Source organism: Schistocerca piceifrons, chromosome 1 (genome assembly GCF_021461385.2).
Source record: "Schistocerca piceifrons isolate TAMUIC-IGC-003096 chromosome 1, iqSchPice1.1, whole genome shotgun sequence".
NCBI lineage: Eukaryota > Metazoa > Arthropoda > Insecta > Orthoptera > Acrididae > Schistocerca > Schistocerca piceifrons.
In genome coordinates this window covers 793,688,041-793,714,259 of record NC_060138.1, presented here as the reverse complement: position 1 = coordinate 793,714,259, position 26,219 = coordinate 793,688,041, and the positions used below count along the sequence as shown (strand labels likewise).

The following is a 26,219-nucleotide window of genomic DNA, read 5'->3' as shown; positions in this document are numbered from 1 at the left end:
GATGCTGCAGATGGTGAGCTCTGCTTTCATCCCGCTAGCGAGACTGGCAGTCTTCACCAAATCAGATAGCCGCCGGAAGCCAGAGAGGATTTCCTCCGATCCATAGCGACACACATCATTGGTGCCGACATGAGCGACCACCTGCAGATGGGTGCACCCTGTACCCTTCATTGCATCCGGAATGACCCTTTCCACATCTGGAATGACTCCCCCCGGTATGCACACGAAGTGCACACTGGTTTTCTTCCCCTCTCTTGCTGCCATTTCCCAAGCATTGTGGCCAAGACAGACACGAAGCCCACACCTACTACAGTAGTACAAGTTCATATACCAACTAGTTCTGCAGATGAGTTAGAAACTGATGAAATGTATGACGAGATAAAAGAAATTATTCAGGTAGTGAAGGGAGACAAAAATTTAATACTCATGGGTCACCGGAATTCGAGAGTAGAGCACGGGAGAGAAGGAAACATGGTAACTGAATATGGATTGGGGGAAAGAAATGAAAGAGGAAGCGGTCTGGTAGAATTTTGCACACAGCATAACTTAATCATAGCTAACACTTGGTTCAAGAATCATAAAAGAAGTCTGTACACATGGAAGAATCCTGGAGATACTAGAAGGTATCAGATTATATAATGGTAAGACAGAGATTTAGGAACCAGGTTTTAAATTGTAAGACATTTCCAGGGGCAGATGTGGATTCTGACCACATTCGATTGGAAATACTGACGGCCTTGGGAGAGGCAGCCCTGAAAAAACTCTACCATCTGGTGAGCAAGATGTATGAAACAGGCGAAACACCCTCAGACTTCAAGAAGAATATAATAATTCCAATCCCAAAGAAAGCAGGTGTTGACAGATGTGAAAATTACCGAACTATCAGTTTAATACGTCACAGCTGCAAAATACTAACGCGAATTCTTTACAGACAAATGGAAAAACCGGTAGAAGCCGACCTCCGGGAAGATTAGTGTGGATTCCGTAATTTGTTAACATCGAGTATTGATTTAATTGTCAGGAAGTCGTTTCTGAAAGTATCTGTATGGAGTGCAGCCATGTATGGAAGTGAAATATGGACGATAAATAGTTTGGACAAGAAGAGAATAGAAGCTTTAGAAATGTGGTGCTACAGAAGAATGCTGAAGATTAGATGGGTAGATCACATAACTAATGAGGAGGTATTGAACAGAATTAGGGAGAAGAGGAGTTTGTAGCACAACTTGACAAGAAGAAGGGACCGGTTGGTAGGACATGTACTGAGGCATCAAGGGATCACAAATTTAGCATTGGAGGGCAGGGTGGAGGGTAAAAATCGTAGAGGGGGACGAAGAGATGAATACACTAAGCAGATTCAGAAGGATGTATGTTGCAGTAAGTACTGGGAGATGAAGAAGCTTGCACAGGATAGAGTAGCATGAAGAGCTGCATCAAACCAGTCTCAGGGCTGAAGACCACAACATCAACAACAACAACAGCAGCAACATAAAACATCTACTCTAGTGATATGTTCTCTCATTGGCATCCTTATTTTGACTGGCTTAAAGGGTGAAAATTAAAGAAATGTTGAAGTTTGGAGAAAAGAAAGCACTGGTACGATGATTCTTAGAGCTTATATATCATACAGGCTGTTCTTACTTCTCCTCTTAGTTGACAGGAACAGAAAGATAAGAATAACACAAATTAGCACCAGCCATGTCATATTTTGATAAATTTGTCACAAACTGTAAGGAAAGCTGTATGTAATTTTCTGAGAGGTAAAAATAAAAGACTTAAATTGAATTATTTTGAAAATATCCTTACTATTATCACTATTTCGAAAAACTGTAGTAATGATTACATAAAACGAATGTATGAACACCTTCCTTACAGCCTAACTTAGCCCACTCATAGCACAAATGCTTTGTAATATGTACCTACCACAATAAAATTGAAACGTGTCCGTAAATATCTCATGAAAACGTCTTCTGCGAGTAGTGGGTGGTTCCCGCAATAGACAAGAAATTTCTTCATTATTCGCTTCACAACAATAAAGGAGCTAAGTGACAGCACAACACAAACGATGACTAACTGTAATGTTGGAAGACCTACACTGTAGTAAGGGGTCTAATAATCAAGTGATTTTCAAACAGTACGCCTAAGTACAGTACACACATTTTAATTTGGTTGCTTTAAAATATGTGTGGCGTGATGCAGAGGAAGTACGTTCTGCAAAATGGGTCAATCCTCAATGTGGACAGTTAGCTTTATTTTCCGAGAAAGAACTGTAGATAGCACCGCGATGCGCTGAAGTGCTTGATCATTGTATAAAAAAGATTTTTACAAATAAGCAATGCCAACTGTTTCAATGGCTCTTTAGTTCCTGGTTCAATAAAAAACCAAATATACTTCATGTTTCGGCATGTTAAAATTGAAGTGTTCAAAGAAAATACTTTTCATTCTAAACTTCAGTTATTCATTAATGTTGATGATGTTGGGAGAAATATAGGGGTACTAGCTAATAGCCGATTGCACTTAGGGGTATTCGCCTCAGAAAGGTTGGGAACCACTGGTCTTAGGAACACGATGGCTGGCTGAGAGAGTCAAGCACACGACCACTGGTGTTACAAACGCTGACGCGATCGCTCCACGGTCCCCAACGGCACAAGCCGCGCTTGGGGCGCCCAATGCAACATTGGTATACAGTGTGAATCACAATTAAGAGAGAAAACAGACACGCGGGAAAAAGGGGTGCGAGGGGACCAAATGAGAAGTCGCTCGTGCGGAAAAATGTTATCGAACTGGCCTAGATTACACTGTCTAAAATGATGGCAGACAATTACCTCTAGTAGCGAAGGATGTCAGAAAACATTACTCGTAGCTACATGATAAACAAACAAATGATATATTTTTGCCATTACGCAAATAATTATACAAAGTTGGAAGTGTTATGCCCTTGATTTCAGATTTACATTTACGCATGCGCGCGCGCATGTGTATATATGTGTGTGTGTGTGTGTGTGTGTGTGGGGGGGGGGGGGGGGGGGGGAGTGCGAATAGTCTCACTAGAGCAAAAAGTTTTAATGAATTCAACAGCATTTTACGATGTCAGTATAGGTGAAACGGCTTTTATGTCAAAAATTAATGTTTAATACAGTATAACCTCGTTAGCGCGAAATCGCGTAAGACCAACTCGCGGTTAACGCGAAAAAAAAATATTGGCCCCGCCAGAAATACATTACTTCTTATGGTATGTTTTATCGGTCAACAAGAATTTCGGTTAAGGCGAATTACGAACTCTGTTTCAGTTCCTAGCGTAATTAAATTTCACTGTTAACTTCCGACTTTAGAGTATTCTAAAGCGTAATTTTTTTCCGCAATGAATGTAGGTAATGTAACTACAAAGCTAATTATACTTATTGTTGACTCGTTTTTAACGTATAGTAGGTCGGTAGCCGCGATTATCACCTCAACAATCAGCGTGTGCTGTACATTGTAAGACATTAAATAATGTGTACAGCAGCATTTAGGAATGTACTCACTGCCAGATTTGACAGGTGTTCTGTTAGTCGTAGCCATATCGAGTTGGAATACTGAATAAAAACTACAGTTACAACCGGTACCGTAGCACGCGAAAATGGCAAAGAGGAAACAGACAGCTCTAAATTAGGGTGACCAAACGTCCTGGAAAACCGGGATTGTCCCGGTTTTCATCTCTGTGTTCCGGTGTCCCGAAAATTTGTTTCTGGACGCTCAGAAGTCCCGGAATTCAGTTTTTAAATACATTTCGTGAAACTTTCTCAAATTTTTGGGATTTCGCTATATTAAAGGAAATACAACACAAGAAAATAATATATTTTAGCTTATTTGTCTAAAACCTCCATTCTCCCATACTAGTAATCACAGTATCAGTATTGATACACTCAGGCAATAATTTACTTTGAGCGGTACTTTGGCCAACAAGTAGTAAGTTGTGTAAGTTGTATTATTGTAACAGAGCTATGAAACCGTCCGATTGTCGCGCCACTTACTCACACACTCATTGTCAGAACAGTGTAGTAGTTGATGTTTTGTCAGACAAACTGCAATACTTTTTTCTCATGTTAGTGGTATTATTGCTGCAGTACTGTGAAACGCATGCCGAAACGTGCCTGCAAATTCAGTGACTTATTCCAAGGAATGGAATTTCTTTAAGAAAGGTCGTTTTGATTACAAAGCAGAGTGTTCCGTATGTAACTGTTTTATTAGTATAAGTCATTGTGGACGTTCCGAAATAGTTGATCACATCAGGTCAAAGAAACATATTAACAGATACAGTGCACGAGCTGCAGTAAAACTCTACAAAATTATTTTGTGAAACATCAATCAAGTGAAGAGACGAAAGTTCGAGCAGCCGAGCTTACACTAGCCTACCACATGGTACAACATCACCAAACTTATAGATCTAGTAATTGTACTAATAAGCTTAACAGCATTATGTTTAATGATTCTTCCATTGCAAAAAAGTTTAGTTCAGCAAGAACTAAAGTGTCAGCCTTAGTGAAAGGAGCTATTGCTCCCCAGAGTGTAAAGGAAAGCCTTGAATACATCAAAAAGTCTTCTTTTAAAGCTTAAGATTCTAGATGATGTGGACCATGGTACCAAGAAAACAGCAACTGCAGAGCAGTTTGGAATACCTAAATCCACTTTATCTACCATTATTAAGAATCGAGAAAAAATTATTCATGCTGTGGCATCAGGTTCTGGAAACAAATGTGAACTACTTCGTACCGCCAAGTATGAAGACATCGAGACGTTACTGCTACAGTGGTTCAATCACATGCTTGCATGTAACATACTGGCCCTGTGATTCAGTCAAAAGCAAATGATATTGCTAGATATGGGCATCGAAGACTGCCGTTGTTCTGCTGGTTGGTTGTATCGGTTCCAAAAGAGACATTCAATTTCATCTGCACAAATTTGTGGTGAAGCAAATAAAGTTGCGTACAGCTGGTTGCATGAATTCAACCGAGCGAAGGAAAAGGATGTCTCGTGTGATGTGTTGAACATGGATGAAACTGGAGTTTTCTACAATCTTTTTTCCAAATCACACCCTGGGGATAAAAGGTGGTAAGTGTCACGGTGAAGCAGGAAACAAACAACGTTTGACTGTTGTACTGCGCTGTAATGCTAACTGCACTGAGCAATTTCGTAGATCCGAGAAACCACGTTGTTTTAAAAACATAAAATACGGACACTTTACCTTGCATCTACTCTACAAGAAAGCTTGGATCGATGGCACACCATTTCGCAAGTGGCTTCTTCGTTTCAACAGTCGAATGGTTGCTCAAAATAGACATGTTCTTCTTACATTGGACAGATGTACTGCCCGTAACGTTCATGATCTGAACCTATCCCAACATAAAGGTTCAGTTTTTTCCACCTAACGCCACAAGCCGCCTTCAGCCTTTGGACCAAGGCACAATCTCTCTCATAAAGAGAGTTTATCGTAAGTGCCTTGTAAGAGCTGCAATTCGTGCTGCTGAAAAGAATGGTGCAACCCCAAATTGGAATCTGCTTGACGCAATAAAAGCCATCGTGGCAGCCTGGAACTCAGAATTGCCACAACATATATAGGGAAGTGCTTAAACAGAGCTTGGAGACATAGCAACACTGAAGATGTCCACGAGTTAGAAGATGCCACTTGATGTATGGGCAGTTCTGCAAGACGTTGCGAACCCTGGGATTAGTTTCGAAGAATTCATTAGTGTAGACGACGATCTTGCCGTTGTGCTTCTCTGGAATCGGATGTGCCAAAACCTGTGAACGATGTGCAAGAACGGCCATCAGAAGAAAGTGAAGAGAAAGAGAATACAGATACCATTCCACCTACCCGTCAGGAGATGTTTACAGCCTTGGACTGTTTAAAACGGTTCGCTTCAACATCCGATGTCACTGCTGGGTTTACGGACGCTATCATTACAATTGGTTGTGAAATTACAAAATATTATCGTTCCCATGAACTTCAGCGAACCATGACCGAATTTTTTCCAAGAAAGTAACGTACGTAATTTGTGAGTACCTGGATTTTACAATCACTTTATAGTGTTATAAGTCTACAATAACGTGATTTATAGTGTAGTGTATTGCACATTAGTGTACTGCTGTACATGTATGCTTATTAAAATCTGTGTTTTTCACTTAACACGAATTTTTTTACACGAACTCCTGATTTTTCTGTCCCTTCGGATTCGTGTTAACGAAGTTTTACTGCATAAAAATCGAAATGCTATTGTTTAAACCGACAGACTTCCGTGAAATGGTTTAAGTTAATTTTCAGAAAGCAACCGGTAGCAGGGGCAGTTACTGGCATCGGTCGTTACACATGCCCTGAGTCGTACGTAGCGTTGGTCGATAAATGAATACAATGACTTAGAAAAACGTAAAATCTGTTCATTGTTGCCGAGCAGTTGCTCAGTAACGAATTGCTGCTGAAGTTAAACCTTATCAAGGTTGGAACTCACTACATTTGCATCTATACTCCGCAAAACTCTGAAGTGCTTGGCTGGTGCTAAACACGGTAGCTACATTCACGAAGACGGCTTCGTTGCATATGTGTGTAAAATGTTGCAGCTAACTTCTCACGACTTTGTCAAGACAATAAATTTTTGAATGCAATTGCGCCCATGCGAAGTAATGCCGAGATACCGGAAACCTTTACTGTTATGGTACAAAATTTAATGTTTCCATTGATTTAAAAATGTTAGTCGGAAGATGTGAAAAATGTGAAACTACACCAAGTAGGTCACATTCGGACCATAACTTTTTGAACCACTGGAAGGAAGTTTCACCCTAGAATGTCGCGCGGTTGACATCCCACTCGGCTATTTTCCTTTTGTTATGTTGACACCCGTACCGGTTGTCCATATGCGAGAATTTGTACACTTCAGAATTCCAATTTAAAGGTTGGCATTTCACGATTATTGTTTGAAAGTGGCAATTGTTAGGCAGTATAAAAGTATGAATATCCACATGGTGTGCTCTGGCTGACAATTATTACAAATGCGACTACTTGTGTTACCATTCTCTTTTCTTTTTCGATAGGAAATTTATTCATTTTTCAATATTTAAATCAATAAGAATGAAAACGCGCTGAAAAGAACTACTTTCCTAACCAATATTGCAATGGAACTTATAAAGCCTCAAATACAAAGGAAATGTCAAGCACCATAGATTACCAAGGAGATAAGGAGGCGTGTACTTCCACTATTTTGAGTGAAAGACAAGGTGAATAGTAGCAAGAGGAAAGAAAGGGAAAACGATTAAGATGCTACAAGTGTGGTAGATCACAGGACAAATAACCAGCAAAAGGTGTATCAGGTGCAGTAAGTCGACCTTCCCTGATCATTTGAAGGAAGTTTGTGTCAATTGGTTGGACAGTGCAGACTGAAATAATCCATGTGTCAGTAATTTTGGAAATATCGGTTGAACTGTGAATTAATGAGTCTCATATACATGTATGGCAGTGTAGGGTTCACAAACTACACTTATTAATCATTTTTACTGCAACACAATTCACTTTAGTTTGTTTTCATTAAAATAGGTTATGTGTGGATATTATAAAACAATCAGCGCTTTCATGTGTGGAGCTGAGTCACATATTTTGTTTTTGACCGTTGTTAAATTAACAGTGAAAAGAATGGTGGGTGGCACCTGTCATCCAAGCGACCAATGATTAATAGGAATTCACGACTACTGCAGGGTTAAAACTTGGGTGTCAAATTTTTCAGTTAAAACGAAGCATAGCAAAGTTCTCGCCGAAAATGATTGTAAAATAACATATTCGAATGAGAAAAAAAAATTTTACCTCTAGATGCCAAGTTTTATGCCAAAGTGTTGACTACAGTATTAGAATATAAGTTAGTAGTTTATTTGTCCGGGGTTCACTTTTACAAACGGCTCCACTTTTGCACATATGGAAAGGGCGAAATGTTTCAGCCCGTCATTTCTTCGTCGAGTGAGATGAGCAAAATTTTTATAACACATCCCTACTAATTTTTCAATACCAACGGCTAAGAGGGCAAAAATATTGTTCATGATAATCTAGCGCTTGGTATTTCATGAACACCATCTTTATTAATTAATTATATGAATAGTAAACTTTTAATTTTGTTATGAGTTTTTACCTGAATTTTGTCTCCTAAAATTATAGGTCACATACAAAATGGAATCCAGTATTGATTAGTAAAATATGTAATATTAGTTGTGATAAAATGCAGGATACCGCCTTGGCGTATCGCGTTGTTTTTATTTTCTTGTCTCATAATCTTCGAGCCATTAATCACGGCATAGCTACTACACAATGCTAAATGTTAAAGTTGCACACAAGTGGAATACATTTTTTTATTTCTGCAAGCAAGGATATATTTTCTGTACTTCATCTTTTTCTTTAAAATTGTTTTGATATCAAACAATCTCTTTTTTTCTCCATAGATTATGAATATCTATGGAGTGAACTTTCCGATGCGCATTAGCAGGATTTTTGTCGCCAAACTGGCTCTGAGCACTATGCGACTTAACTTCTGAGGTCATCAGTCACCTAGAACTTATAACTAATTAAACCTAACTAACCTAAGGACATCACACACATCCATGCCCGAGGCAGGATTCGAACCTGCGACCGTAGCGGTCGCTCGGCTCCAGACTGTAACGCCCAGAACCGCACGGCCACTCCGGCCGGCTGTCGCCAAACTGCCCGCTATGTTACGCAGGAGCCAGTCACATTGCAGAGTATCCAATACTGATTATAAAGGAAGGACAGTTGTAATTGTGAGGGATTTACTCCTTACTTAACTCCACACGAAGCCCGCACACACTATAAACACACGAAATAATCTGCTTCCCGCCATTCTTAGGATTTGGGACTTGGAAAAGGCATCTGAAGTCAAGAGGTGGAGGCAGAGGCAGTACAACAGTGAGCAACCACCCAAATATAGCAGCAGTACTTGACAATTTGTAGAGTGGGATGTTAGTTCTGTGGTGTAGCTGACAGAGTAACAAGTAGCCTAACCGCAAACGTTGGGATTCCCTCCCTCTGCTATTTGAAAATGTTGTCCAAGCGTTCATCACTCAGTCTGCTTCTGTACTTTGATTCCATAAATTTCATGCTGAAAAAAGAAATCTCACCCAGATATGTCGAGCTGGACATCGCCTTCACTGTGAGAACAACATGGACCAGCTTCGTACGCGCTTTTAAAGATACATAACTTTGAAAATCAATCCATTCGAACTCTGCTGCAGCATTTTCTTCTTGAGAATATTCTCCGTGACGAGTAGAGAACTCTTCAGCATCACTCTCTATTAAGAGCGATTCGACGTACTGAGTTACAATTGTAATGCTTCCTAAATTGCTTTCTTAAATCTTGGAAACGTTTGCAGAATTGACTCCTTAAAAAAGTCAAAGAATTCCAACGTATTGTTTGCTGGGATGAGAAGAAGAACCTTGCTTGGCAAGTGTTTGTTTCAAACGTGCAAATTGATTGTATTCACCTTGGAACAGATTTTTCCCCACAGATCCAGCGTTTTTTTGAGAATGAAGCAACATGTGAAACTGTTGCGTCATTCGCTTTATTCTATCCTCGAAGCAGTAAGTTAATGATATTTAAATTTTCCCTGATGTCTGCGTAAAAAAGCAAATTTCTGCAGCCAAATCGGATCTTCTATTTCACGGAACTACTATCTGTTTCGTTCTTTCGTATATTTTATTAAAACAGGAAGCAACCATTTATAGCGTTGTAAAGTTGACACTATGAAGCCAACGAACTGCCGTGTACTGCTGCAGGATCACCAGACTGACAGTCAAATTCATCATTGAGTGCTCTGAAGAAACTTCTCTGGATTGCATGAGCTTTAACTTTGTTGACTAACTTTATGACTGTTTCCATCACATCGTTCATATTTACAATCATTCCACAAACTGACTTACTAGTGCCTTACGATATGGTAAGAAAAATTATGGAAATCTCTTTTGACACAAGGCTATGAATCCCTTGTCCTTGCTTATCACCGCGGGTCTCAATCACTTGCTAAGCCTAGCAACTTCTTTACGGAAATATATTCACAGTTGACAAGATAGTGCATCCTGTTAGTGGGATCATATTTACCACGCTCGTCTCGTGTATTGAAATTATTAAATGTCGCTCCTCAAAAACCAGTCTATGCGTCACGCTGGGAAAAATAGCTGCAGCTATCACAGTCATTTTTAAGTTTTGCTTCTAAAAATGCAGTTTTGATTAACTCACCATCTTCGCAATTTTTTTCATTCTGTACAGTAATTTTTGAAACCAGGAATGACTGCCTCATTTGCTGATTTATTCTGGTCTCATGGTACTAAAAATTAAATTGTTGACCATTAAACCTAGCAATACCAAAGAATTTTCCGTTAAGGTGTAACACCAATGGGGGTCCACTTTGTGCCCCCTATAAAAAAATCCTTAAATGTGTTTAACATTCATTAACAACATACTTTTCAAATAATGACTGATGCATAAGTAGGGTAAAGAGCCTGAAAATATCTTTTAGCACACTCTAAGCAACAACGCCGCAATTTTCCGTAATGTTTACACCAAGTGGAGGGGTATTTTATAACACAAAAAATTGGGAAAGTAGAAATTTCGTTAACTGTCGTGGGTTTTAATTTGTGAACACTTTTTAAAAACATACATGTGTAAGATGGGTTCTGAACCTGAAAAATGGAATATGACATTTGTCGTGAATTTTTCAGAATTTAAAGTAACAGATTAGATTACGATATTTTCAAAAGGTGGGCACACAGCAACCCCTCCACCTTTGGTACTGCGAGGATTAAGTTTGGATTTTTGTTGTCTTACGTTTTCTTTCCTTAGAGCAGAATACAATACGAAATCCTTTTCACTCCCCGAGTTCACTATTTTGCAGTGACGTTTGATGTTGCCCTTCTTCCCAACTGATACCCTTGCATGGCGCAGCAAATCTGTCCTCTACCTGGGTAAAGTAGTAATCTGTTTCCTACTCTTAATGAAATTTTTTTGCTTTTTGCATGAACACGCCAACATTACAACAAACTGTGTAGTACAATGCGTAAATAAAACTATCCATGTTCGCAAAAAAACTGACTGAAAACTGCAGTTGCGCGGCAGAAACAAGCACCTGTTGTGAGCCACGTCTCTGATCAGTGGAGCAATCCTGGTTACTCGACCTGAGCGTTAACGCCGTCTACCGAAGATGTCCCAGATGTTTCGCAATATTGCTAAATATGTGTGGGAATTTGATATACATCCTAAACTCTTTTTGGACTTTCTTTGTGTACCACCTACTCCTCGCCCACACCTCTCCTCTCTGTGCATCACATCCTTCCCTTCTCTTCATATTCTCCTTCCCCCTCTTTATGTCCATTTCCTCACACCTCTCCCATCCATCCCTTACCTAGAGTATTGTTTATCGTTACTGCTATTGAAAATTTGATTGGGGATTGAAGTCACTTAAAATAAATGGGTAAATCGGTTGCGATCACTGGTTTACAGGGTGAGAGAAATAGCTCTCCAACTTCTGGATATGTGAGGACCGTATCTTCGCGTGAGGACCGCATCTTCGCGTAGTTTTAATCTGCGAATGGGTAGGAAACCGAGGCGAGGAACAAAACAAAGCAACCCCTTGTCGTGTTTGCAATTTTTGTTTAAAATTACATATATAGGGAGAAAGAATATATACAGCATGGCAGAAGTTAAGCTTCATCTCCACATCTTGTCATTAAAATTTGACAAACAGTACATTGTGTTTACGCTGTATTATTATTTCAGTGTCGAGGAATATTCAATATTAGTTGCGGGTATTGACCAGTGATGTAATGTTAATGGGTGCTATGAAGTCACATTTTGGTGCATATTTTTACATTTTTCTTGTTAGCTGGCAAAGCCAATAAATGTGAAAGCAAAAAAACCAAGTTGTGGTGACAGACTGATATGTAGCTTAGTCCATTTGAAAAATTGCCATGATACCATGTTATGCTCACAATGTCACTGACAATGTTTGATGCATGTTTTCTACGTCACTGGTCATAGCCAATGACTCCTGAAATATTCCCGTTTATCCGTTATTTCGGACAGATTTTTGTTAAGATGGAACTTTTACAAATATAGATAAATGAGAGTTATGGCCATGGTAATGACCATACCCATGATAAAGCTTTTTTACTTAAGCAAGATGATGTTTCAGCTATTTCATTTAGCACACTACTTTAAGTTGAATAACTACAAATATACTTCCATACACAACATTATTTTGTGTCATTTGTAGAAGAAAATCATAGTACTCTTTTAGTATCGCAAACAATCTACACGATGAAGAGAATGCAAGTGAACAGACCTATTACTGCATACTTTGCTTTTATAGTATTGACCCTTCTAGTTTGTAAGTGGCACCTTCATTGCGATCATCAATATTTGCAGTGTTTCAAATAAAGTGGCAGTGAAGGTGATCACTATGTTGCACTTAAAGTTCAGCAAGGAGTAAGTCTGGGGGTTACCTGCTGTCCATGCCAGACATTGAGAAATGGAAAGAAGATGGAGGTTTAATGCCCAATTTATAATATCATTAGAGATGGACGCAAGCTCAGATTGGGGAGGGAAATCTGTTATGTTCTTTTCAAAGGACACAAGCTGTCACTTGCCTTACTTTATTTAGTGAAATCTGGATGGCCAGGCAAAGATCCAAATCGCTATTCTCCTGAGTGTGAGCCACAGTGCTCAGCGATAAGGGCTGATTTACAGCAAAGATAAATTACACCCGTAATCACAGTTACATGGTTTTGAACAGAGGAAACTTTTCACAGTGTATCTTCAAACTAATATATGGCTTGTACATCCATCAGTAGCAACAAACTCACCTCTTCTCACCACACTGATGAATAATAATTTACCCCATGTGTCAATAGTACTTGAATCAATTACAAATAGTGAATAAATGCACTACTTTATTCTGGTTAGGTAGTATCTGCTTTGTACCAATATTTCCCAGTTACAGTTATGTGCTATACAAACCATGTTGTAAATGGCTCAGTGGTTCTGGAAAGGGCATCAGTAACATTTTTCAAGAAAATAAGGTTAGAGATACTGCCCACAGGAAAATTAAAGAGACCTTTGGAGAGAAGAGAACCACTTGTGTGAATATCAAGAGCTCAGATGGAAACCCAGTTCTAAGAAAAGAAGGGAAAGCAGAAAGGTGGAAAGAGTATATAGAGGGTCTATACAAGGGCGCTGTACTTGAGGATGATATTATGGAACTGGAAGAGGATGTATATGAAGATGAAATATGATACTGCGTGAAGAGTTTGCTGAAAGACCTGAGTCGAAACAAGGCCCCGGGAGTAGACAACATTCCATTAGAACTACTGTGCCTTGGGAGAGCCAGTCCTGACAAAACTCTACCACCTGGTGAGCAAGATGTATGAGACACACGAAATACCGTCAGACTTCAAGAAGAATATAATAATTCCAATCACAAAGAAAGCAGGTGTTGACAGATGTGAAAATTACCAAATTATCAGTTTAATATGTCACGGCTGCAAAATACAAACACGAATTATTTACACATGAATGGAAAAACTGGTAGAAGCTGACCTCGGGGAAGATCAGTTTGGGTTCCGTAGAAATGTTGGAATATCCGAGGCAATACTCACCCTACGACTTATCTTAGAAAATAGATTAAGGAAAGACAAACATATGTTTCTAGCATTTGTAGACTTAGAGAAAGCTTTTGACAATGTTGATTGGAAAACTCTCTTTCAAATTCTGAAGGTGGCAGGGGTCAAATACAGGGAGTGAAAGGCTATTTACAATTTGTACAGAAACCAGACGGCAGTTACAAGAGTCGAGGGGCATGAAAGGGCAGCAGTGGTTGAGACGGGGTTGTAGCCTACCCCCAATGTTATTCAATCTGTGTATTGAGCAAGCAGTAAAGGAAACAAAAGAAAAATTCAGTGTAGGAATTAAAATCCATGGAGAAGAAATAAAAACTTTGAGGTTCGCCAATGACATTGTAATTCTGTCAGAGACAGCAAAGGACTTGGAAGAGCAGTTGAACGGAATGAACAATCTCTTAAAGAAGGATATAAGATGAACACGGACAAAAGCAAAACGAGGATAATGGAATGTAGTCGAATTAAGTCGGGTGATGCTGAAGAAATTAGATTAGGAAATGAGACACTTAATGTAGTAAAGGAGTCTTCCTGTTTGAGGAGCAAAATAACTGATAATGGTCGAAGTACAGAGGATATAAAATGTAGACTGGCAATGGCAAGGAAAGCGTTTCTGAAGAAGAGAAATTTGTTTACATCTAGTATAGGTTTAAGTCTTTTCTGAAAGTACTTGTATGGAGTGTAGCCATGTATGGAAGTGAAACGTGGACGATAAATAGTTTAGACAAGAAGAGAATAGAAGCTTTCAAAATGTGGTGCTACAGGATAATGCTGAATAGTAGATGGGCAGATCACATAACTAATGAGGAGGTATTGAATAGAATTGGGGAGAAGAGGAGCTTGTGGCACAACTTGACTAGATGAAGGGATTAGTTGGTAGGACATGTTCTGAGGCATCAAGCGATCACCAATTTAGTATTGGAGGGCTGTGTGTAGGGTAAATATTGTAGAGGGAGACCAAGAGATGAATACACTAAGCACATTCAGAAGGATGTAGGTTGCAGTAGGTACTGGGAGATGAAAAAGTTTGCACAGGGTAGAGTAGTATGGAGAGCTGCATCAAACCAATCTCTGGACTGAAGACCACAACAACAACAACATCACTATTTGTAAATTCAGTTTCACATTATACGTGATATACGTCATGAAGGTATGGGACATAGAGGACCACACATAGTATGCACTTTTCTCAGTGGTTATATTAAAAATAATATACCAGAAAAGGCAAAAGAGATGTGTTTATTTTCCAATGCCACTGGAGGCCAAAGCCAGAGTAGCACTGGTATCCAAAACCCAATGATACTGGTTGGGACGATTTGTCAAAGTTATCCACTACTACACAGAAAGAGGTCATTCATTCCTCCCAGTTAATCGTAATTCTGGCATTATAAAGGGACACTTGAAACAAACTGATCATGTACAAGCACCTACGGAGTATGTAAAAATGTTGGTGGAGGCTAGTTCAAGCTGCAAGTTTAGACATGTATTTCATGACGAAACTCTTAACTGATTTCAAAAACTGGTGGAAGAAATTTTATGAGACAAAAGTTTTATCTGTTCCTTAAAGGAAGAATTTTGTAAAGAAGAAAAAGAAAATTTCTGTATATCAAACTACTAAATGTTTGAATGCAACAATCACAACAAGGAATGTTGAAAACTTGTGACTTTATGGATAGATTAATATCTCATAGCTTTAAATTAGCACAATGTGAAAATATATCATTCCCTATAGAAAAGACATACTTAGTGTATGATTGAATAAAAAAATGGATAATATTAAATAATTCCAGCAGTGTATTCCAAGAGAACGTATTATACCCTTCTATGAAGGAGATCTGTGAGTGGTCAACAAAGGATGTAGAAGAATCTGATTAAAAGACTTCATGTCAAACCTCATGAAACTAAATTTTGTACACAAATGCATTTTCTGGTAAATATGTCTTAGTGCCATTATCTTTATTGGTTTTCAGTTTTGCAAAATTAAAATAGTTTGTGCTGTGTTATGTTTGCTCTAAAATATTTTCTTTGTCTTGGTTTTGAAAAGGGCACCAGTCCCTTTATATATTTATTTACTAGCTCAACAAAATTGTAAAAACGTAAGAGGATTTGACAGAGTTTGTCTTTTCACAACAAGGATCTGTGAAAATAAGTTTCCACACTTCTCTAACGTTTTTCTGGCAAAATTTTCCGAAGCTAGGGCTTGCTGACTTATGCCCTTTTCAAAACCACTGATTCAACTACAGTTTTAATTTATACTCAGTAACAACAATGATAAGTTTGAAAATTACACTTCATTTCCTTTTTAATCCTATGGATAACTAAATTTTTCTGTGTTCATTGGAAACTGCATATTTAAATAGTGGCAAGCAAAGACCACTCACAGTAACCAAAAATGTCCCATGTGTTTGCTATTTATAACAGAACTATGGTAAGTTTCTGTGGAAAATGTTGGATGGCTCAAATGGCTCTGAGCGCTATGGGACTTAATAAAATGTTGGAGCAAAAGCATTTTATTACTATCCTATGTAAATTGGTTCTTTCTGAAGCTGATGTTGGGGATGTCTACACACCCAGTAGGTTTAGGTTTGTTTCAACTTCTGAATTGTTAATGGTTATGCACAACTGTAAAGAGTGAAAAACTGATCACTATGCAGCTCCTGCATATATTGCATAACCACTCCTCAACCATTTTCTCAATGAAGCACTGCCATTAATTAAGGCTGTTGGTTGCACCTTTCTGATGCTATCAAAAAGCTATTAATAACTCCTCTACATTATAAATGATACATAAAAAGGATGTCTACTAATTGCCATATGCATCACTGCATACAAATTCTGATTTGCTCAAAAGTGAAATGCAAATTTTATTCTTTGTGTGTTTAAAATTTGCAACATGAGCTATTTCCATAGTTAACCTTTGTTACAGGCATATGATGAAGATCTGTTTGTTTATCTTTTTACACAGTGCATCTATGTGCTCCCCCCATGCCAAATGTTTGTCTATTATAGTTCCTAGAAAATTTGTGCTGGTTACTTCTTTAATAGTCTTTGTTAATATAAATGGCAAGACTATTAAAGAAGTAACCAGCACAAATTTTCTAGGAACTATAATAGACAAACATTTGGCATGGGGGGAGCACATAGTTGCACTGTGTAAAAAGATAAACAAACAGATCTTCATCATGCATAAAACAGCTAAGACTGTGGATGAAAAAGTCCTCAGATCAATGTATTATGGACTTGTCTTCCCACATTTGTCTTATTCGGTTCATATATGGGGAAATGCACAAGCTGGCTACCTAAAAAGAATATTCACAATTCAGAAAAGGGCAGTGAGATGCATTGCAAAAATACCACCAAGACAGACCTGTAGGCAAGCTTTTGTACACTATAATATTACAACTGTATATTCACTGTATATATACCAAAGCATAATGGTGGTAAGGTCAAGTGATAAACACCTCCTAAATAAAGATGTACACAAACACGGTACAAGAGGAAATGAAAATTACTACATGATAAACAGAAATCTAAAACTGTCTATGACTGCCCCAGAAGAAGCAGGCAAAAGGTTTTTTAATAAACTCCCCAAAATCATTAAAAAAGAAACAGATCTAAAATGTTTTAAAAATCATTTGAAACTATATCTCACAGAGAAATGTATATACAGTTTGAGTGAATACTAAGATGTGTTTAAATATATCATTACTGAAATGTACCTGTAAAAATTATCATTTCTGTATGTTTTTTTGATTTGTGTGTACATATAATGTGAAACATGTAAAACCTTTGTATGATTATGGACTATTTCTGTTTAATCATTTGTTTCATTTATATACATATTGAAATCAAGTTTGATGTTAATAGGCTATTGTATGACACACCCAATACACTCAGCTGGATTTTCAGCTGGAGTCCATGGGCAAAGAATAAATACATGATCCTGATATTGAAGCTTGGACATACCATTAGTTCTGTCATCCTATTTGCTCCAAACTGCTGTAGCAGTGGCATCTCTGATTTTTCTCGGTGTCATTAATAAATGACTAAAAGAAGTTCGAAAGGAAGTTTCGTACACCTAACTCCGCTGGAAAAGGAAAGGACATACCCATTTTAGCCCAGCATTCGCTCTGAAAATTATTTACGAAACCTAAATGATATAAGTTGGACTAGTTGGCCATATGTCAAATGAAAATCACCACTTTCCCATACAGTACAATAGGATTCAGCATTTTGGCCACGGGGACAATTGGCGTTATGCGAAAATTTGTTACAAGTAGCCTAACTTATTTTAAACATTATCACATATGAATAATATAATCTGTATTCCTCACTTTTGTAGCCAACGGTATGATTCTGTGTGCGAGATGTGGGTACGCCTTTAACGTTGCATTGCAAAGAAACGCTGTCATAAGCGCACACCACAACATACCGAACCGTACTATGCGTCGCAGAATACGGGGGCGGTTAATGACAACAACTTTCTGTGCAATTTCAATATTGAATGTAAGTGTTAATAGCAATTGGGGCAATAGTGGGAATGGGGTCAATGTAGCACTAATGTAGTGTAAATTTCCAACAATAGACGGGGACAAACAGTCTTAGTTCTACTCTAGGATGAGATCAAAAATCTTTGAAAAATTCTGATATTTCGCCAGTTAATTTGATATATGAACATTTTGCGCTCGTTAATTTCGGGTCGCGACTGCTTTAAAACTTTACGAAAATGATAAAATATGTGACACATTAGACTTTCTCTGTAATGCAAAACGCTTTACGTGATTATTACTTCTTCCAGTACACTGCAGTAACTAGAAAACTATTCCCAGCAGTCACGATGAGGTAAGGTACTGTTACGGCAGCCTCAATAAAGACCACAAAATGTAGACTTATGTCATTTAGAGTAAAACTGGTCGGAATATAGAAGGAAAAATTATTTTAATTGTGCATGTACACTTTATCAGATGTTCAAATTTCGTAATAATGTGCATATATTTTGGTACTCACACTCAGCTCCTTGTGCCGATGACTGTCAGTACACTCAACACGGTTTATTAAGAACACCACCAAATCGAAGTTATACAACGCCTGATGAAAATGATGTATCAGGAATCCACTACTTTGCTCTTACATCCATTACTAGAAAATTGAAAATTCCTTCGCGGTCTTCGACAGGGTAACAGCACAATACTTCGTGTCATATCACGTCCACTTTCCTACATAACAAGTTCTCCATGAAAGTAAGTGAATATTCCCTATAACTTCTTTTCACTCTCCGACGTATACACTTTACGCACTCTCCCAAGCGGCACAGGTAAACCATAATCCATTGCACGAAATTCAAAGATAATAAAAATCACACACAGAGGCGCTCAAACAATGAACATGGTATACTTAATTGTACATCGTTGAAGTTGCCTGACAGCGGTGTACACTGTACACACCGACGGATGAGTGAAAGTACGTAAACAAACGAAGTTGGGTTGCGTTTTAGGCCTGTTGTAATCTGTCAAATGTTAAAAAAAACTCCGATTTCGTTAGAGGGAAACGCTACACGCAGCTTAATATATGTACCGGTAGTTTGTTAAATCTGTTAAATGTAAGACGTAAATTCAATTATATGGTGATATTACGATGAATAGAAAAATACCACATTGTCATTGGAACACAATTAATGAGGTTACCAAATCAGCTCGTAATTATAAGATAGTTTTGTATTACGCAACAGGCATAAAAAGCATTTACAGATGCCACGTCAAAAATGATAATACAGCTTCATATTCGCAATGAAATATTGTCGTAACTGTAAAGTTGAAACGGTGTAAGAGAGATTGCGTCAATTCAGAACAGCCGGGTCGGTTCGCAGCGTGCGGTAATCCCGTTATCATCCATCGGTACATCATATGACGCGTAAACATATCTCATTTACGTACCCTCTCTTTGTCACTTGTGTTTGAATTTCACATAAAAACTTCAGAGTACAAAGAAAAAATGTGTTTTACAATAAACTTTTCATTGCGTGGAGAGGACATTCTAACCTTTAACAACTGCTTATTAATTTTCCTATTTATACTTGTGTTTGTAGACCTGGTAAATAGTGAGGCTAAACAAGTTATTGCATTGATAACTGTGAAATTACTCCGTTAACCGTTTAATACCCCCCCCCCCCCACCACCACCACCACCACCACCACCTCCTCCTCAAGAGCTACACCTTATAGGCAGTCTTAATGTATTTTCTGCTTCTGAAACTCTGTGGTTTCGATTTTCTCACAATTGCTTTCCGGTACTGTGGATCATTTATTATCCATCTTTGCATTTATGAACGTATCTGATGTTATTTGGTTTGCTATTCGGGATCACATGTCGGAGACCGAGTGAGGTGGCATGGTGGTTAGCACACTGGACTCTCATTCGGGAGGACGACGGTTGAATCCCGCGTCCGGAGATGATTGAGGTTTTCCATGATATCCCTAAATCGCTCCAGACAAATGCCAGGGTGGTTCCTTTGAAAGGGCACGGCCGACTTCCTTCCCCATCCTTCCCTAATCCGATGAGACCAATGACCTCGCTGTCTGGTCTCCTCCCCCACAACAACCCAACCCCACCTGTCAGAGACATTTTAAGTTACCTTATTATGTTAAATAGGATGTCTTTTGTCTAAGCCAGTTTCATGTGGTGGTTCTGAATGAACTAAGCGTCACACTGTTTGCCTGTGCTAATGACATGTTAAATAATTATAAACTTATGTATTTGTGGCTGTCTTGGGTTTTCTCAAGTCTGGCAGCTGGACTGTAAATCTACTGTTCTGGCATGTATCATGTTGATGAATAGGCTGGTGAAGTCTATGTTTGTGTTGATTTTCCTTTGTGTGAATTTAGAGTCAGTGTTTTTAGTCTTTTGAAATATGGTCTTCATGGCTCTTTATTTTTTATTGCACAAATGCTTCTGATTGCCCTTTTTGAAAAATAAGATTTTTTTCCCTTTGTTTTTTTATCTGTAATACATGAACTGGAGTGGATTACGGTGTTTTCATCATTATAATACAGTTAATTAATTCCAAACCATTTACTGTGCTCTGTGAGATGATTCTTATTTTAATGCTGCTAAAACTTTTCCAGCTGTAACAGATGTGGTGTCATCTGCACATAATGTGGACTTACACAACGTAATACTAGGCAAGCCATCAATATAGATTTTGGATAGTAAAGGTTCAAACATAAAACACTGTAGCACACTGCATGTGACATCCACAACATTTGATATCCTATTCTTGAACTGTACAGTTTGTGTTCTCTGACTCACGATCACACACTATCCAATCAAAGACAGTTCTGAGTCTGTCAATCTGCAGTTACGATTTCCTGCCATTCTAGAAGTATAGCTGAGATATTATACTTAATTCTTCAATCTCCATTCCACTGAGAGGACAATGTCTCTCAAAAAGAAAGTGACCCTCCATTTTGTGCCTGACATAACAAGCAATCCAGGATCTGCCTGAGGCCTTAATTGCATTGCCTTAGTTGCACTTTGTTTCGCAGTTACACAGGCTTAAACAGAAGGTTATTCTTTGTTCTGCCAGTTAGTAACTAATCATTTGTTATTTTAGTTAAGATGAACTGTTATCAGAATCACCGCATAAACTGTAGTGGTAATGGTTTTAACCAACCAAGCAACCCGTTGTCCAGCAAATTTATAGTTTCATTTTGTTGGAGAATGTAATAGAGGACATTCATTTGTCAGTGGCTAAGAGTGAAGGGGGCATTGTCAGTTTACATCATACATATCTTGTTTGAAACATTGGATCTTATTGTTCTTCAGCCTGACTATATTCACACAAGGGGAAGTCACAACAGTTTGAAATACCACCATTGTCCATTACCACACTCACAATCTTCCTCTTTATCTTGTGTCTTTCTCCTGCAACAGTGCAGGGTTGCCATGGTTATTAACAGATTTGGCTTGGTTAATTTAAGGGGTGACGGGATTCCTTCTTGTCACCATCTTATTACCAGCCCCCTTCCCTCCCCTCCCCCCTCCTCCTCCAGCTGCGGGATGGAATATTATACCCCAATTGTTTGCATATAGCGTCATTCATGAGAAAATGAGTGAAAGTTTTCTAAATGTTTCTGAATCATGTAACTGCAGCTAGACTTGAGTGCCAGCCTGGTATTCACCTTGCGGCGTGTGGAAAATGGCCTAAAAACCACGTCCATGTTGGTCGGAAATATGTCCGATCCCACCCGTCTGCTTTGACCCATGACGTCACAAATATGGCGGAAACGAAAACAAACACACACACTTTCCACAAGAAGCCTAATGACACTAACGGGACAAGCGCGGGAAATGGGGGTGTTTTGGGTGGGGGGCAAACTAAATATAAACAAATTTAGACGCCTTGCGTAGCTACAACGTGTAAGTGAAGACAGCCATTCATGAATACCCACCCACCTCCCTAGGGGTCGTAACCCCTGCAACCCATAGAAGATAAAGATGCTTCAGTAGCTGATTAGTGTTTTTTGTCTTTTAAAAAAAAAAATCTCACGGGATAGAACGAACAGATCAGAAAGATAAATATAATAAACTAAAACAGAAATTCGAGGAAACAGATAATTAAAATAAGTAATAAGTGTTTTTAAATTTAAAAAAAAACATCTCACGAGATAGAACGAACAGATAAGAAAAGTAAATAAAATAAGATAAAACAGAACTGGAGACAGCCACACTCAAACCAAACTCCGTGCCGTCATGACGTCACACACGACAACACCCTTACGTCACGGGTCAAAGCCCACGCGTTGGATCGGACGCATCTGTCGACCCTGTTGGTCGGCACACAAACCCTCATTGCTGATCCACTTTGTGGATTTGATTTAGGGCTGGAGCACCTCTGCATTCTGGAAGTGGGTGTTAAACACACTTGGCTATCCGTGTGGGTCATTACCGCACCAACAATGAAACGACTAATATTTGCCACTAACTTCCCCTAACTTGTGTTATGCATGCACTCAGGGCATTTTCCTTTTGTTGTGCCCCTCAGCTGTTTGATGGCAGATATCTCATGGTGCAGGCACATTCACATTTTTCTACCTACTATACATTCTCTAAGGACATGTAAAAATAACTGAGAAAAATATTCTATGGAATTTACTTGCCTGGTGACAGTTATTTCACTTTGGCAATCTTCACAAAACAGTGTGCTTCTCAGTCAACACTATCATATTCAATTATATTTATAGCTATTTTGGGGCTAAGCAATAGGTATTTGATATCCTCGTGATGGCTCCAATGCTCATATCGTGTCAAACACATTTTACTGGCTGTACATGTTCACTTTGCTAGCAGCTCTCAGGCAGGGAAAAAATAACTCATTTAGTTGACAATGAAGCAGGTCAAATAAATTGTTGATGTAGGCTGCACTCCTATTAACTCATACACAAATGGTTTTTGTAAATTTCATTGTTTCAGACAAATGTGAAATGACTCATCCAGAACATTCTAAAACATTTAAATAATCATCTGATGTAAATATTGCTGCGGTATCAGTGGATTTTAGTGAAAATTATTCTTTTCCTGTCGATGATGAACCTTCAGCATACCATTGGACATCTGACTCTTGCATTGTATGTACTATTACAAACAGTTAAGTGTCTGTGTGTTTTATGTGATGACATGAAACATAATGTATTTATGGTCCACAAAATTCGAAAAAATGTGGTTGAATTCATCAACTCGCACTTTAAAAGAACCCACTATTTTAATGATAGCTGTGCAGGCCAATACAAAAGCAATTTTAGTTTTGTAAACCTATATCTGTACCAAAAGAATTTCGATGTAAGTGATTGAGTTCCGATTCTTTGCAACTAGCCATGGGAAAAGCTGATTGTGATGGTATAGGAGGGACAGTCAAAAAATTAGCATGAATGCAATGTTCAGAGACCCCTAGAAAAACAAATATGATCTGAATTAGATTTGTTTTACTCTTGTAATGTTAACATCACTAAAATGGAGACAGAAGAACTTTGAACCATTAGATTGTTTAGGGAAATTGGAAGCAAGGGATATCAATAGTGATGTGTAGCCCATCTTGAAGTATGGTTTAAGGAATAAATTGGTATCCTTTCTGAGAGAAGATAACTTGATCCTCTCAGAATATATAGCTTGTAAATATTCCAATCTGTGGTACTTTAGAATAACCACTGAACTAAGTACAACAGAACATGATGTTACTGTAAAAATTTTTCAATGCTCAAAATACATCTGTCAAGCTCACTTGTGCAGATTCTGTAAAATAATAGTCCACCTCTTCATTGAACTAAAAACATTTTCCAGTCATAAATTTATCTGAATATGGGAATAGATTCGAGGATAAATTGAAAAGTATCTGCACAATTTTTCTGCTTTATTCCAACAGTACAAAATTTACAGTGATGTCATGCTCTGTGTGCTCTCCCTCCTTCTCAGTGTCCTTGGTCCATTGTTGCACAAGCTTTCCAGCATCCTTCTCAGAAAGGTTTTTGATTGAGCATCAAGCCACACATGCACCACTTCGTTCACCCCTTTCATTGATGTGAGTTAACAATCTTTTAAACAATTTTTAAATGGACCAAACAAATGCAAATCCATCTAGATGAAATCAGGACTTATGCAGAATGTTCCAACACCTTCAAATGCATATTTTGAAGAATCTGAATTATGTGGGAGATGTTATGTGGACATACACCATCTTCTGGATAATGTTCCAGAAATGACTCTTGTACATTCCAAAAATTGTGACCATCACTTTTTCTGTAGGGGGTTAACTCCTGAATTCCGTTATGGTTGGAGATTTGTGATGTGTCCATTCCATGCTTTGGCATTTAGTCTCTGGTTTAAAGTGATGAACCCATGTTTCATCTCTGGTGAAGATTTGTTTAAGAAACATTTCATCTTCATCAGCATGACATTTCAGTAGCTGCTGACAGTTCCTCGCACATATTGTACTGAAACTCTTCTGCGGATTTCAGCTTCTATTACACCCTCAGACAACAAATAAACAGATTATGGAATGCTATTCTTCATTGATGAAAACAAAGAGTAACACAGCCATGTTTATTTTGCTGGAGCAGACTGATGTTGCGACACTAAAGTCTCCCACAAGTGAAGAGAACTGTGTCATATAGCAGTTAGTGTGCCAATTTTTCCACTGCTGAAGTACCTGTCATTTTCAAAATGAAAGATGATCTCCCTCCCACCCCCCACCCCCGCCCCTTTTTGACAATTCTGGCCACTTTTAACCTACAAGGGACATTCAACAAGCAGTGGCCAATTTTGGCTGAAAAAATGTGGAATATGTTGTGGGACATCATGGAATATTCCCACTTCAGGCCCCTTAGTTTCACGAAGTTCCAATTAATGGCATCGCTATATGTAACTTTCAAAATGATGTCTGTAATGGAGGTGCATTCCAAGTCGTCATCGCAACAAGGTCACCCAAATGTACCCACTCTCCCAAATGCTGGCCAGCGGCACACAGCTGTGGCTCCTGCAGTGTTGGAACGTGTGTGCAGTGTTGAAACATGAGGACACTTGCATTTGAGGTGATCAATGTATCTCTATGAAACATCTCTCTGCTCAACTGGACGTCTTTGTTGATAGTGCTGACACACATTTGTACCATTTGGGGTACTGAAAACTGTTTACCCACTGGGTTCCTCGCTGCATAACAGAAGGCCTTAAAGAGAAATTAAGGACCATCTGTTTGAAGGATGCTATCTGCAGGAAGCAGTACGGGGATGATGGAGAGGGGGGAGGGGTTATTGATGCAGCATGGCGTTGACTCCAGTGTCAGCCAGTAGAGTGGTACGATGCAGGCATACAGGCTCTACCATTAATATGGCATGAGGCCACTGAATTGAATGGAGATTATATTGAAAAAACCTGGTTCTGTAGCCAAAAGAGTGGGGAATAATGTGGTATATTAGAATACTGAGTAAAACCAACCTGCTTTCAGAAAAAAAGAAAATGTTTTGCATTACTTATTAAATGCCTCTTGTGGTTTTTTTTTTTTTTTTTTTTTTTTTTTTTTTTTTTTTTTTTTTTTTTTTTTGTCAATTTCCTGAATAATGGGCAAGCAGAAATGGTCATTTTGGCTTGACCACTAACATCCACAGATCTTACTCGTTTAGATTTTTCTTGTGGTATGTTTGAAAGATGAAGTTTACAAAGTAAACAGAAGAGACAAATTGATTGATTGTGTTATGAATAGTGCTGTCCTCATAAAAGAACCCCAAAATAATGTTGGAAGAGCTATACATAGTGCTGTCTTGAGAATTAGGAAGTATATTGAAGCCGGAGGTGGAATTTATGAAGATAAACTTCAGACTTAATAATTTGCTTTTGTGTAACAGCTGTATCTCTGTAACAAATTAAACTGGGACACATGGAATGCATTATTCAAAGTAGTCTATACCACCAGCTCCTAAAATATTTGCTATTCCTGTTGAAACACCCTGTACAGCAGTGTTCACAAATGGCTCCCAGCTGGGGAA

General features: G+C 38.5%; 2 protein-coding genes across 7 annotated transcripts in view; one reads left to right on the top strand and one right to left on the bottom strand.

Moving 5' to 3' along the window:
• The window catches only part of LOC124713352 (mitochondrial protein C2orf69 homolog), a 220,315-nt gene extending 201,205 nt beyond the window's left edge, over positions 1-19,110 (bottom strand). For 2 of the 3 annotated variants that reach the window (XM_047242941.1, XM_047242940.1), the window contains exon 1: positions 18,698-19,109. The gene's annotated coding sequence lies outside the window, so the exon portion shown is untranslated. Of the gene's footprint in view, positions 1-18,697 lie in introns of all 3 variants that reach the window. The other variant, XM_047242942.1, reaches the window with a different exon arrangement.
• LOC124713425 (putative peptidyl-tRNA hydrolase PTRHD1) overlaps positions 19,019-26,219 on the top strand; it is a 45,417-nt gene continuing 38,216 nt past the window's right edge. For 2 of the 4 annotated variants that reach the window (XM_047242949.1, XM_047242946.1), the window contains exon 1: positions 19,019-19,150. The gene's annotated coding sequence lies outside the window, so the exon portion shown is untranslated. Of the gene's footprint in view, positions 19,151-19,177; positions 19,290-23,157; positions 23,313-26,219 lie in introns of those variants that run through there. The other 2 variants (XM_047242947.1, XM_047242948.1) reach the window with 2 other exon arrangements.